The 15,626-nt window shown below is 40.3% G+C and overlaps 1 protein-coding gene across 1 annotated transcript in view; it reads right to left on the minus strand.

Annotated features, from left to right (window-relative positions):
- foxj3 (forkhead box J3) overlaps nt 1-15,626 on the minus strand; it is a 229,123-nt gene that overhangs the window by 159,403 nt on the left and 54,094 nt on the right. The window lies entirely within an intron of this gene.

The following is a 15,626-nucleotide window of genomic DNA, read 5'->3' on the forward strand; positions in this document are numbered from 1 at the left end:
TTATTCAAAACTCAGCTGCAAGAGTCCTTACTCGAACCAGCAGCAGCGAGCACATCACACCCATCCTGCTCCGTCTTCACTGGCTCCCTGTGTCCTACAGAATCGAATATAAAATCCTACTAATAACCTACAAAGCTTTAAATAACCTCGCACCAAACTACATCAGTGACCTCCTCCATCACTATGTGCCTGCCCGCCCACTAAGGTCCTCTGATTCTGGTAATCTTGTTGTGCCCCTCACTAATCTACACTCCATGGGTGACAGGGCCTTCAGCTGTATAGCGCCCAGACTCTGGAATGACCTACCAAAATTAATCAGGTCAGCTGACTCCATGAATTCCTTTAAAAAACACCTCAAAACTCATCTGTTCAGGAAGGCTTTTAGCTCTACTTGACTTTATTACCTTTCTCTCAGTTTACTTCTCTGTCAAGATGCCAATGTAACCTGTATGTGTGTGCTAGACCATCAATTATGTTGTCTTTTTTTTTTCAGAATTTACTGTCTTAATCTTCTTTATTTATTTATCTGGTTTGTACAATGCTATATACTGTATATTCTGCCGTTCTTTATTATATTCTGTAAGTGCCTTGAGCATGGGAAAGGCGCTATATAAATAAAATGTATTATTATTATTATTATATATATATATATATATACACACACACACACACATATATTATATATATACACACACACACATATATTATATATATACACACACACACATATATATATACATACATATACATACATATCTCAGTACACCCCCAAAATTCGCGAGGGTTAAGTTCCTAGAGCACCCGCGAATTGTGAAAAAACGCAAATTTTGGATGTGGTTAAAAAAAATGCCTATTTTTAGTGTTTAATCCCTACATATTTCCCCAAAACATTTTAATTTAATTTAAAACTCGGCTTAATACATTAACTAAAAAAAAAAGAATGTAAAGGTAATCCTGTATACTGTACTGCTATGTCTCCCGCAGTGCTAAAATGTAAAATACCGATGTTACCGCTATATGTACTGTAATTCATGCAAGTGCGTTTTCATTGCCAGAAGCCTTAGAAGGTGCAGGGCGTTTAAGGGTTAAAGCCCCAAGATGCCGCCTAAACTGCCACATACTTGGGGGTTAATGCATTCCTGGACACCAAATACTTTATGGCACTTTTTAAGTAAATGCCACAATTCACAAAGAAAAAGTGAAATTTTAATGGAACACTTTTTTTATGCAAAGAGCATCACAATTACTGCAACACTGATCATTTTACATACTGCTAATGAACTGTAAAAACTCTAATTTTAAAAAACTACTGGAACAATATGTACAAGGTGCAACTGACGCCATGGATGAAATTCAGTAAATCACCGAGCCAACGTTGCTTGAACTGGCTGCACACAAGCACACAGAGGTAAGCGCTGATGCTTGCAGGCTAGTCTAGTGCAGCAGCTCAGTCTCAGGGATAGTGAGGCTGCAGTGCTGCGGGGGTTGGCAGTGGTCATGAGCTGGCTGCTCAACAAATGTACGGCACTGACTGATCAGCTCCTGCGTGCTTGCAAATGGCACTGGGAAACGACTATAGCCGGTTGTGGCGGTTTAAGGGTTAGGAGGAACAAAACAGAAAACACAAGAACACTCAGCTGGAGATGCATCACAGTCAATCAGCAGCAAAGAGAAATGAATAACGCTGTAGCAGCCTGGTGTAGCTAAGATTCACACCGTCGAGAAGACAGCGATTTATTCATTTTTATGATGGAGATTCCAGGGACGCTCCCAGCCTTGGCACGACCCGCACGCACTCACAAAGAGAGACAAAAACAAAGCAAACCGGTAATCAAACAGCAAATAAAGAACGTAAAGAAAACAAATGAAATGAAGGTAAACAGCGATACCACCCCTGTTCCCCTTACAGCGATTACACATTAAATAAAACAAAGCACAAAGAAACACAGTAAATCATGAAAAACGGCAACGGATGAAACGTAATGATGAAAATAGATAGTCCAGAGATCCGCACGTTGAATGGGAATGTAAAGATAGTCCTACCGCTAGTTCCTGAAATGGTGAAGACGGGTGGACGGGTTCAGGAGCGCTCCCTTCTTTGCAGGATGGCCATGAATCCACTTACAGTCCTCATGTACACAGGCAGACGGCAGACAGTCCAGATGCCAACCACGAAACGATCCAGGACACAATGAATAAGTACAGGTAACCCAATGAATAAGTACAGGTAACCCAACAGAAGGCAGACAGACAATAACATGAAACACAAATTACAAAAAATCATTTTTGCTTTTGGTCACCAAACCCCTTTTCAAAAGCCGCGCTGACATCCTTTGATCTCAACAGCCTCTGCACCCTCAGCAGAAGACCAATCAGAGCCACTGCAGAGACTCCTGGGAGTTTGACTTTCAAATTCTATTAGCTGCTTACAATACAGTATTGCCACGAAAAAAGCCATAAAAATTGCAGAGGATATTTCCGGTTTCCACTAACAATTATTAGATAGGTTCTAAGGAAAAATCCGCGAACTCCGAACCGCAGCTTCACGGGGGTCTACTGTATATTTTATATATATATATATATTATACATATATACAGTCATGGCCGAAATTATCGGCACCCCTGGAATTTTCCCAGAAAATGCACCATTTCTCCCAGAAAATTATTGCAATTACAAATGTTTTTGTATATACATGTTTATTTCCTTTATGTGCACTGGAACAACACAAAAAAACAGAAAAAAAAGGCCAAATCTGACATCATGTCACACAGAACTCCAAAAATGGGCTGGACAAAATTATTGGCACCCTTTCAAAATTTGGGTAAATCGTTTTATTTCAAGCATATGATGCTTGTTTGAACTCACCTGTGGCAAGAAACAGGTGCTGGCAATATAGCAATCACACCTGAAGCCAGTTAAAACTGGAGAAAAGTTGACTCAACCTTTCTGTTCTGTGTCTGAGTGTGCCACACTAAGCATGGAGAACAGAAAGAAGAGCAGAGAATTGTCTGAGGACATGAGAACAAAAATTGTGGAAAAATATCAACAATCTCAAGGCTGCAAGTCCATCGCCAGAGATCTTCATGTTCCTTTGTCCACTGTGTGCAACATAATCAAGTTCACAACACATGGCACTGTAGCTAATCTCCCTGGACGTGGACAGAAGAGAAAAATTGATAAAAGACTGCAATGAAGGATAGTCCGAATGGTGGATAAACAACCCCAATTAACTTCAAAACATATTCAAGCTGTTCTGCAGACTCAGGGTGCAACAGTGTCAGCTCGAACTATCCGTCGATATCTGAACGAAATGAAACGCTATGGCAGGAGAGCCAGGAGGACTCCAGTGCTGACACAGAAACATAAAAAAAGCCAGACTGGAGTTTGCCAAAATGTACTTGAGGAAACCAAAATCCTTCTGGGCGAATGTCTTGTGGACAGATGAGACCAAGGTAGAGCTTTTTGGTAAAGCTCATCATTCTACTGTTTACAGAAAATGGAATGAGGCCTACGAAGAAAAGAACACAGTACCTACAGTCAAACATGGTGGATGTTCTAAGATGTTTTGGGGATGTTTTGCTGCCTCTGGCACTGGATGCCTTGACTGTGTGCAAGGCATCATGAAATCTGAAGACTACCAAAAGATACTGGGGCGCAATGTAGGGCCCAGTGTCAGAAAGCTGGGTCTGCATCAGAGGTCATGGGTGTTCCAGCAGGACAATGACCCTAAACATACCTCTAAAAGTACTCAGAAATGGTTGAAGACAAAGCGCTGGAGAGTTCTGAAGTGGCAAGCAATGAGTCCGGATCTAAATCCGATTGAACACTTATGGAGAGATCTCAAAATTGCTGTTGGGAGAAGGCGCCCTTCAAATCTGAGAAACCTTGAGCAGTTTGTAAAAGAAGAGTGGTCGGAAATTCCAGTTGAGAGGTGTAACAAGCTTGTTGATGGTTATAGGAAGCACTTGATTTCAGCTATTTTTTCCAAAGGGCGTGCAACCAAATATTAAGTAGAGGGTGCCAATAATTTTGTCCAGCCCGGTTCTTGAGTTTTGTGTGAAATGATGTCAGATTTGGCTTTTTTTCTCTGTTTTTTTGTGTTGTCCCAATGCACATAAAGGAATAAACGTGTATACCAAAACATTTGTAATTGCAACAATTTTCTGGGAGAAATGGTGCATTTTCAAGGAAAATTCCAGGGGTGCCGACAATTTCGGCCATGACTGTATGTATATGTATATGTATATATATATATATATATATATATATATATATATATATATATATATATATATATATATATATAATAATAAAAGGCAAAGCCCTCACTGACTGATTCACTCACTCACTGACTGACTGACTCACTCATCACTAATTGTCCAACTTCCCGTGTAGGTGGAAGGCTGAAATTTGGCAGGCTGATTCCTTACAGCTTACTTACAAAAGTTAGGCAGGTTTCATTTCGAAATTCAACGCGTAATGGTCATAACTGGAACCTCTTTTTTCACAATATACTGTAATGGACGGCAGCTCGATGGCCGTGGGAGGAGGAGTTGAGTGTCACGTCATCACGCCTCCCACGTAATCACGTGAAAAGACTGTGAACGCAGTAGGGACAAATGAAGGAGGAGCCGCAAACAGCGAAGAACAAAAAATTCATTAAACAATTGAGAAGGGAGCGAGTGAAGCATACAAGCATGTTCATAAGGGAAACAAAGCATGGTGTAAAACGTAAGTTTAAATTAAGTTTATAGAAACGCTCCCGCTGCGGATTGCAATAAGGTGAAAAGACTGTGAATGCAGTAGGGACAAATGAAGGAGGAGCCGCAAACAGCGAAGAACAAAAAATTCATTAAACAATTGAGAAGGGAGCGAGTGAAGCATACAAGCATGTTCATAAGGGAAACAAAGCACGGTGTAAAACGTAAGTTTAAATTAAGTTTATAGAAACGCTCCCGCTGCGGATTGCAATAACATATTCGCGAGACAAAAATTTAATGAGAAGACACGAGGTATAAACGAACCACACGCCGTAGCGCAACGTTAGAGGCAACAGTTTCAACCATTCTATGATCTGCTTCTCGCAACTGAAAGACGGCACATGGCGGATGTTAGCCCACTTGCTGACCGCAACGTTAGGGGCTTCAACTCTGCCGCTGATGATATTCGATTCTCGAGAGGGGACGCAGTGAGTGTGTATGCCTGATGAGCCCAGAATTAAGAAGAAACATGTGTCACATACTCTTTGCATTATTTGAAAGTAAACTATTAAAACCATTCTATGATCAGCTTCTGGGAACAGAAAGAGGGCACGTGGCGGATGTAAGGCGACTTCCTGACCAACCACAAGCGTAACCTGGCAGGTAACCATCCATACAGTCAGATTGTGATTCAGAAAACGAATGCCATGAATTTAATTACCACGATCTACAGAATGTCAAATAAACGAAACACACGCCGTAGCGGGACAGCTGTGAAAAGCGAGGTTCACAAAAAAACAGATCCTTAACAAATTGTTATTGGTATATTTTCAATCCGTTTAAAAAGGTTTTATTTTGTTCTTAAAAAATTAAAAGCAGTACTTCGCCGCAACGAAGCGCGAGAATTTGGCTATATATATCTGCTTCTCACAATTAAAAGAGGGCACGTGGCGGATTTTAGACGACTTCATGACCAAACATAAGTGTTACCTGCCAGGTAGGGTTACCACTTTTAATACAAAAAAATAAGGGACGCATACTGCAGCGGGTGCCACATCCCAGTGCCAACAGTTTGCAGACTCTACTTAAAAGACCCGCCCTCCTCACTGGACAGTTAAAAAGACCAATCAAACTAACGATGACATCAAGTATTACCCAATCAAAAGTAGGAAAGGAGGCATCTTCATAAAATGCGTGTGGGATGATTTGCATGAGACGCTGCTTTAAAAAAAATGATAACAAAAATACGGGACAAATCCCATCCCGTATTGATTCAAAACGGGACGCGCAATTTCATTCTCAAATACGGGACGATTCCATATTTTAAAGGACGGGTGGCACTTAAATGTTAATGTTTTACTGTTTAATAATTTATACGCTTCTTATATGTTGTTCAAATTCTTTTATCAAAATACCAGTGACAGCGCAATGCACGATAACGTGGAGTGAATACACCATATGCATCCGCCCACGGCCGCCCTGGTGTGCGCAGATAGGAGTTGATTCTACAATAAAATAAAATAAAGATAAAAACCCTGGATTGTTTCCTGCCTTGTGCCCTGTGTTGGCTGGGATTGGCTCCAGCAGACCCCCGTGACCCTGTGTTCGGATTCAGCGGGTTGGAAAACAGATGGATGGATGGATAAAAAGAGTAATACAATCATCACCCATAAAGCGGATAGTAGACGTGACGTTCTATATGTGTACCAGATTTCAAGTCAATAGGTGAAACGGTTTGCGAGCTACAGGTGATTTAAAATCCTGGACAGACAAACCAATAGCCACGGTAGCAAATTACAGAAGAAGATTTTACTGTTTAATAATTTATATTTATATGAAATGTGCTTCTTATATATTACTTCATATTCTCATATGATAATGATGTTAATGTTGTTTATATTGATTTCTATGTTATTGAAACTGCATGTATGTGTGTATATGTATGTGTATATATATATATATATATATATATATATATATGTGTGTGTGTGTGTGTGTGTGTGTGTATACATATATATATAATATATGTGTATGTGTGTGTATATATATATATATATATATATATATATTATACTAGCAAAATACCCGCGCTTCGCAGCGGAGAAGTAGTGTGTTAAAGAGGTTATGAAAAAGTAAAGGAAACATTTTAAAAATAACGTAACATGATTGTCAATGTAATTGTGTTGTCATTGTTATGAGTGTTGCTGTCATATATATATACATATACACATACACATATATATATATATATATATATATATATATATATATATATATATATATATATATATATATATATGACAGCAACACTCATAACAATGACAACACAATTACATTGACAATCATGTTACGTTATTTTTAAAATGTTTCCTTTACTTTTTCATAACCTCTTTAACACACTACTTCTCCGCTGCGAAGCGCGGGTATTTTGCTAGTATATATATATATATATATATATATATATATATATATATATATACATATCTCACACACACAAAATTAATTCATATTAGCAATTAAATGCTGCATAAATTGAAATATATATGCACTTACGTTTTAATTATATTAAATCATTAATTGCACTACAGTTTTTTGCTGTTAAAATATACATAAAATTTGGATTACCATTTTAATCACATAGTATTTGTTTCTTACCAAAATTTAGGCTGTATGACAAACAGCAACAAATAACAAACACAGTACACATTAAAAAAGTCTATTGTTCACTAAACAGCAATTTCAAATTTGTCTTTATCTTTTCTTTTTCCAATTAAAAGTGTAAGCTGCTGCATTTTAAACAAGCATACTGTCCAAACTCAGGCGGTGTCCATTTGAATTTAAATGACAAAATAAAAGGTCTGAATTCCTTAAAGTAGCTTTTCTTGCCATTGTTCTACCTGTACAAGATGACATCTCATTTTTTGTGATCGACTTCTTTACTGATGTAGTCTTTTTTTTTTTACAAAAATCTGCCAGTTGATCAGAACATCCCTAGTCACATCACACACCTCAGCAGCGTGGAGATGAACCCACAACCTCAAGGTTTGAAGTCTGAACTCCAAAATCTTAACCACCGCACAACACTGCCAGCTAGTAACAGAAGTCCTTTATTTTAAAAAATGCATAAATAAAAATATTGTATTTAGAAAAGTACTTTGTTACATAGTACTGTTGATGCATCTAGTTAATCGTCAGCACTATAACAGAGGGCCTTTATCTTATGAAATTTTCTGATACTGGGTAATACAGCTAGTTATATTTGTTAGAATCCAAGAGCGTTCTGTGTTTTCCGGTTCTATTTAAATGGTTTTGTTATGTCACATCTGAATATAGCTTGGTTTGCACACAATGGAAAAAGACAAGGTCTATCAATGACAAAGGATCATAAAGATACCAGACACAACATAGCATCAAAAACATGTATACTTTCATTCTCTAGTGGATTTTTAGAATCAAATAAGTTTATATCTTCAGAAAGCCAGTGAGAGACCACTAAGTCTACCAGCTAAGTAAGTAACTTGCACTTTTTGTATTGCTGCTCCTGCTGATGGATTTGCTCTCTTTCATGAAACAACCTAACAGTCTACAAGATGAGGCAGCACATGACATTAAACATAAGCCTCTGCTTCTACCCTTATCTCTTCAGTGGTCCACGGTGACTTCTTTCTAGACATACTGTATGTTAGTTGCAGGATCACAGTAGAATATGCTGCATTATTTGTTACCAGCCTGCAGGCAAACAACAACAAATCTCACTTCCTCCACATGGCCAAGGAAAACTTGAAAACAGCTTTGTTGCAACAGGTTACTTGTTTGGCATACGTACAAATGTGTGCATATTTAATATAAACAGTTTCGTCATTCATAATATACACAGTTACAAAAATAAATTTACAATTTAATAATTTTTCCCCTAGAAAGCTTCCATCTGTTCTCCATTACCTTACATTACCTGCCTTCTCCCAGTATGTGGATTGTAACACCCGGGGAAATAGGACTATTGACCTACTGTATGCAAACGTTAAAGACGCATACAGCGCCACCCTGCTGCCTGCGCTTGGGAAAGCAGATCATAACCTGGTTCTGCTTCAGCCTCACTACAAACCAAGAGCTACCTACAACCACACGCTCTTTCAGAAAGTGGTCCCCTGAGGCAGAGCAGACTCTGAGAGACAGCTTTAGAACTACGGACTGGGATATCCTGCAGGGGTCATATAGTGAGAACATGGAGGAGGTTGTTCACTGCACCCCTGACTACATCAACTTCTGTATGGTCATTATACAGTAGTTCCAGGAAGAACAGCAAACTGCTATGTGAACAACAAGCCATGGATTACAAGTGATATCAAAGGCCTTTTGAACCAGAAGAAAAGGGCTTTTAAAGGCGGTGATCAGCATGAGCTCAAGCGCGTGCAGAAGGAACTCCGAGTCCAGTTCAGGGTGGCAAAGGAGCAGTACAGGAGAAAGCTGGAGCAGAAGTTGTAGAATAACAGCATGAAGGAAGTGTGGGATGGGATGAAGATCATCACTGGCTTCAGCTCGAAGCGGGGTGCCACCATCGAGAGAGACGTGGAGAGAGCAAACCAGATGCTCCACCTATCCTTCTGCTGATACCAGCATAGGAGAGAGTTTCCCCCCACCCACAATTACAGCAGCCCAGGTAAACAGAGACCTGAGGAGACTTCATGCCAGCTAAGCAGTGGGTCCAGATGGAGTATCGCCATGACTGCTGAAGGCCTGTGTGTTGGAGCTGGGGAGTCCTATACAGCGCATCTTGAACCCCGAGGAGAGTCCCGAGGCTTTGGAAAACAACTTGCATCACCCCAGTCCCAAAGGTATCACGTCCTGGTGAGCTGAATGACTTCAGACCTGTTGCCCTGACGTTGCATGTGATGAAGACCATGGAGCGGCTGCTTCTTCACCACCTGAGGCCACAGGTCCGCCATGCCCTCAACCCCCTGCAGTTCGCATACCAGGAGAAGGTGGAAACAGAGGATGCCATCATCTATATGCTACACCGATCCCTCTCCCACTTGGACAGAGGCAGTGGTGCAGTAAGAATTATGTTTCTGGACTTCTCTAGCGCCTTCAACACCATCCAACCTCTGCTCCTTAGAGAAAAGCTGACAGAGATTGGAGTAGATTCATAACTGGTGGCATGGATTGTGGACTATCTTGCAGAGAGACCTCAGTATGTGCGTCTCGGGAACTGCAGGTCTGATATTATGGTCAGCAACACAGGAGCGCTGAAGGGGACTGTACTTTCTCCAGTCCTGTTCAGCCTATATACATCGGACTTCCAATACAACTCGGAGTCCTGCCACGTGCAAAAGTTCGCTGACAACACTGCTATATTGGGCTGCATCAGTAATGGGCAGGAGGAGAATTATAGGAAGCTAATCAAGGACTTTGTTAAATGGTGCGACTCAAACCACCTATAACTGAACACCAGCAAAACCAAGGAGCTGGTAGTGGATTTTAGGAGAACCAGGCCCCTCATGGACCCCATGATCATCAGAGGTGACTGTGTGCAGAGGGTGCAGACCTATAAATACCTGGGACTGCAGCTGGATGATAAATTGGACTGGACTGCCAATACTGATGCTCTGTGCAAGAGAGGACAGAGCCGACTATACTTCCTTAGAAGGCTGGTGTCTTTCAACATCTGCAATAAGATGCTGCAGATGTTCTATCAGACGGTTGTGGTGAGCACCCTCTTCTATGCGGTGGTGTGCTGGGGAGGCAGCATAAAGATGAGGGATGCCTCACGCCTGGACAAACTGGTGAGGAAGGCAGGCTCTATTGTAGGCATGGAGCTGGACAGTTGGACACCCGTGGCAGAGGGACGGGCGCTGCGCAGGCTCCTGTCAATCATGGAGAATCCATTGCATCCACTAAACAGTATCATCTCCAGACAGAGGAGCAGCTTGAGCGACAGACTGCTGTCACTGTCCTGCTCCACTGACAGACTGAGGAGATCGTTCCTCCCCCACACTATGTGACTCTTCAATTCCACTCTGGGGGAAACGTTAACATTATACAAAGTTATTGTCTGTTATACAGTGCATCCGGAAAGTATTCACAGCGCATCACTTTTTCCACATTTTGTTATGTTACAGCCTTATTCCAAAATGGATTAAATTCATTTTTTCCCTCAGAATTCTACACACAACACCCCATAATGACAACGTGAAAAAAGTTGGAGATTTTTGCAAATTTATTAAAAATAAAAAAATTGAGAAAGCACTTGTACATAAGTATTCACAGCCTTTGCCATGAAGCTCAAAATTGAGCTCAGCTGCATCCTGTTTCCCCTGATCATCCTTGAGATGTTTCTGAAGCTTAATTGGAGTCCACCTGTGGTAAATTCAGTTGATTGGACATGATTTGGAAAGGCACACACCTGTCTATATAAGGTCCCACAGTTGACAGTTCATGTCAGAGCACAACCCAAGCAAGAAGTCAAAGGAATTGTCTGTAGACCTCCGAGACAGGATTGTCTCAAGGCACAAATCTGGGGGAGGTTACAGAAAAATTTCTGCTGCTTTGAAGGTCTCAATGAGCACAGTGGCCACAATCATCTATAAGTGGAAGAAGTTCAAAACCACCAGGACTCTTCCTAGAGCTGGCCAGCCATCTAAACTGAGCGATCGGGAGAGAAGGGCCTTAGTCACGGAGGTGACCAAGAACCAGATGGTCACTCTGTCAGAGCTCCAGAGGTCCTCTGTGGAGAGAGGAGAACCTTCCAGAAGGACAACCATCTCTGCAGCAATCCACCAATCAGGCCTGTATGGTAGAGTGGTCAGACGGAAGCCACTCCTTAGTAAAAGGCACATGGCAGCCTGCCTGGAGTTTGCCAAAAGGCACCTGAAGGACTCTCAGACCATGAGAAAGAAAATTCTCTGGTCTGATGAGACAAAGATTGAACTCTTTGGTGTGAATGCCAGGTGTCATGTTTGGAGGAAACCAGGCACCGCTCATCACCAGGCCAATACCATCCCTACAGTGAAGCATGGTGGTGGCAGCATCATGCTGTGGGGATGTTTTTCAGTGGCAGGAACTGGGAGACTAGTCAGAATAAAGGGAAAGATGACTGCAGCAATGTACAGAGACATCCTGGATGAAAACCTGCTCCAGAGCGCTCTTGACCTCAGATTGGGGCGACGGTTCATCTTTCAGCAGGACAACGACCCTAAGCACACAGCCAAGATATCAAAGGAGTGGCTTCAGGACAACTCCGTGAATGTCCTTGAGTGGCCCAGCCAGAACCCAGACTTGAATCCGATTGAACATCTCTGGAGAGATCTTAAAATGGCTGTGCACCGACGCTTCCCATCCAACCTGATGGAGCTTGAGAGGTGCTGCAAACAGCAATGGGCGAAACTGGCCAAGGATAGGTGTGCCAAGCTTGTGGCATCATATTCAAAAAGACTTGAGGTTGTAATTGCTGCCAAAGGTGCATTTATTTTTAATAAATTTGCAAAAATCTCAAGTAAACTTTTTTCACGTTGTCATTATGGGGTGTTGTGTGTAGAATTCTGAGGAAAAAAATGAATTTAATCCATTTTGGAATAAGGCTGTAACATAGCAAAATGTGGAAAAAGTGATGCGCTGTGAATACTTTCTGGATGCACTGTACCTGCATTTTTATCACTCTTTAATTTAATATTGTTTTTTATCAATATGCTGCTGCTAGAGTATGTGAATTTCCCCTTGGGATTAATAAAGTATCTATCTATCTATCTATCTATCTATCTATCTATCTATCTATCTATCTATCTATCTATCTATCTATCTATCCACATTTTGTATAGGTGTACAGTGGAGTCAATCCTTACTGGTTTTTGTAAAATCCAGGTACAGCAACTGCTTTGCTGAAGACTGTAAAATACCACAGAGAGTGAAGAAGGGAACACTGCTAACTGGCACCCAGGTGGCAACTGTTCAAGACATACAATATATAAAACACACACTGCCATAGAAGGGCAAACAACACAATTAAAGAGCTCAGGAATCCAGCACTTTTCTCACACCTCCCTTCCCGCCAACAGTACAGGACCATTCACACTTTTGCCTGTGGAATCAAAGACAGTTTCTAACCCCACATGATAAGGTTATTCAACAGCCAGTCATAATAACAATTATTATACATGTTCTTGAATGCAAGGCTACTGAGCATTACCTGTTATTAATAACAAACTGTGTGTATGTATGTACATACATACATACATATACAGTACATAGGCACACACACTATAAAGTACAGTAATCCCTCGCTATATCGCGCTTCGCGACTTCACTCTATCGCGGATTTTATATGTAAGCATATTTAAATATATATCACGGATTTTTTGCTGGTTCGCGGATTTCTGCGGACAATGGGTCTTTTAATTTCTGGTACATGCTTCCTCAGTTGGTTTGCCCAGTTGATTTCATACAAGGGACGCTATTGGCAGATGGCTGAGAAGCTACCCAACTTACTTTTCTCTCTCTCTCTCTTGCGCTGACTTTCTCTGATCCTGACGTAGGGGGATTGAGCAGGGGGCTGTTCGCACACCTAGACGATAGGGACGCTCGTCTAAAATGCTGAAAGATTATCTTCACGTTGCTCCCTTCTGTGCAGCTGCTTCGTGAAGCGACATGCTGCAGGGTGCTGCGCATACTTAAAAGCTCGAAGGGCACGTATTGATTTTTGATTGTTTGTTTTTCTCTGTCTCTCCCTCTCTCTCTCTCTTTCTCTGCTCCTGACGGAGGGGGTGTGAGCTGCCGCCTTCAACAGCTTTGTGCCATGGTGCTTCGCATACTTAAAAGCCAAACAGCCCTATTGATTTGTTTGTTTTCCTCTCTCTTTCTGACAGTCTCTGCTCCTGACGCGCACTCCTTTGAAGAGGAAGATATGTTTGCATTCTTTTAATTGTGAGATGGAACTGTCATCTCTGTCTTGTCATGGAGCACAGTTTAAACTTTTGAAAAAGTGACAAATGTTTGTTTGCAGTGTTTGAATAACGTTCCTGTCTCTCTACAACCTCCTGTGTTTCTGTGCAAATCTGTGACCCAAGCATGACAATATAAAAATAACCATATAAACATATGGTTTGTACTTTGCGGATTTTCACCTTTCGCGGGGGGGTCTGGAACGCAACCCCCGCGATTGAGGAGGGATTACTGTATATGTATATACAATATCAAATTTTAAATACATGTTGTATTTTGTGTTTGCTTTTCTACGAGTCTGCTTTGTTGATATTTTATCACTGTCACTATTCTGATGAGGCATGCAAAAAATATTTTATTGTACCATGTACAAATGACAATAAACTTGAGCTGGAAATAAAGAAAGCTCAAATTTGTTGACTACAATGAGTGCGCCAAATTACTAGCCGATTCCATAAAACCCCAAAAAAAAAAAAAAAAAAAAAAAAAAAAAAAACAATTAAAACTGTAAACAGGAGTCTGAAACTTAAATTATTTCTTTTCATTTAAGCTTTAATAATGATAAACTGGCTGTATTACATTTTTAGGGTTTTGTGTCCTTGAATTTATATTAATAGGTCTTTTTCCTACTGTAAATGGAGGATACGGATCGCAATCTCATGGATGTTTGCATTAATGGTGTATAATTAAACATTACATATTAATTCAAAATTAGAACATTTGAACAATTTTGATAGGAACAGGCAATACAGCCAAGTAAAGGTCCCTAAAGTCCTACTGTTCGGTGTCAAATAATTTTAGCTAATAATGTTCAGTCAAGTGCATCTTATTCTAAGAAGTGCTCGCTGTACTGAACAAAATAATGTATAGTTCTATTGAAAATGGTTTTTCATGATTATTCTATGCATTAACTCCAGCATGAACACACAATTTATGAAAGTGCTCTCAAAATTAATAAGATTAATAGGATACAAGTATATTAACACTTACATTTCCCATCTCCGACCCCATCACCCCAAAACCTTAAGAAAACCATTAAGAATACAATTTATACCTAGTAAGATATCAGAAAATGTACCAGGGTTAAAGCAATACATTTGGTTCTTACTTGTTCCAGTAAATTGTGGAATACTGTAGTTGTCAAAAACGACACCTGGACAGCCAGACTTTTAAAGTATTTCTTTAGCAAAAGTCCCTTGTTTCTCCTGAACACAAAGGGAAGACAAATGTGAGATAAGGCCACCATCATTTGGTGCTGCATGTTTGATACTTAGTTTACCTCTGTGTGCAGTGCAGGTAAGAATTAAATTTTTGCCTCGCTCATCTTCATACAATAGATGAAACTGAAGGTATGATAATGCATGCTGCTTTTTCTGAAATGGGCAGTACCTCCATGTCTTGAGTATCAAGACACTTGACAGATGGCATCACGCCAAAATAGGACCAAAAAAAAAAAGGTTAGTCAGGACATGTTGAGCTTAGCATTACTGTATATAAAAATAAAACCATTAATCTTGAAAAAGTATACATATTGTTAAACTGACATTTTCCACCACGGAATACTGGATAGATGTTCTGAGAGTCACTATATAAAGGTTTCTACAGTTAATTCTTTATTACATGCACCACTCAGTTTGTCTACATTTCAAATGCAAAATTTAAGAAATAAAGACATGGGCTTGATCAGCTACAGTATATGAGAGGGAGTACAATGAAAATTTCTAGTCAACCTTCAAATGTAAATTAGCCATTTAAAAAAAAAAAAAAGTAAATTTTTCACAATCCTTTTCATGCCACTTCTAATATCCATTTGCATTTAGGTGATTAACAAGATAGATAGATACTTTATTAATCCCAAGTTGAAATTCACAGATTGAGTTCACATTTCCCAGGATCACAGAAGGCACCGAAGGCTTGTATCGCCACTTTCTCGCTAGCCGCTTGGCTTTTATCTTAGCACCAGCTCTACTGCCACGATACGACCTTCTTAC

Source organism: Erpetoichthys calabaricus, chromosome 8 (genome assembly GCF_900747795.2).
Source record: "Erpetoichthys calabaricus chromosome 8, fErpCal1.3, whole genome shotgun sequence".
Lineage (NCBI taxonomy): Eukaryota > Metazoa > Chordata > Cladistia > Polypteriformes > Polypteridae > Erpetoichthys > Erpetoichthys calabaricus.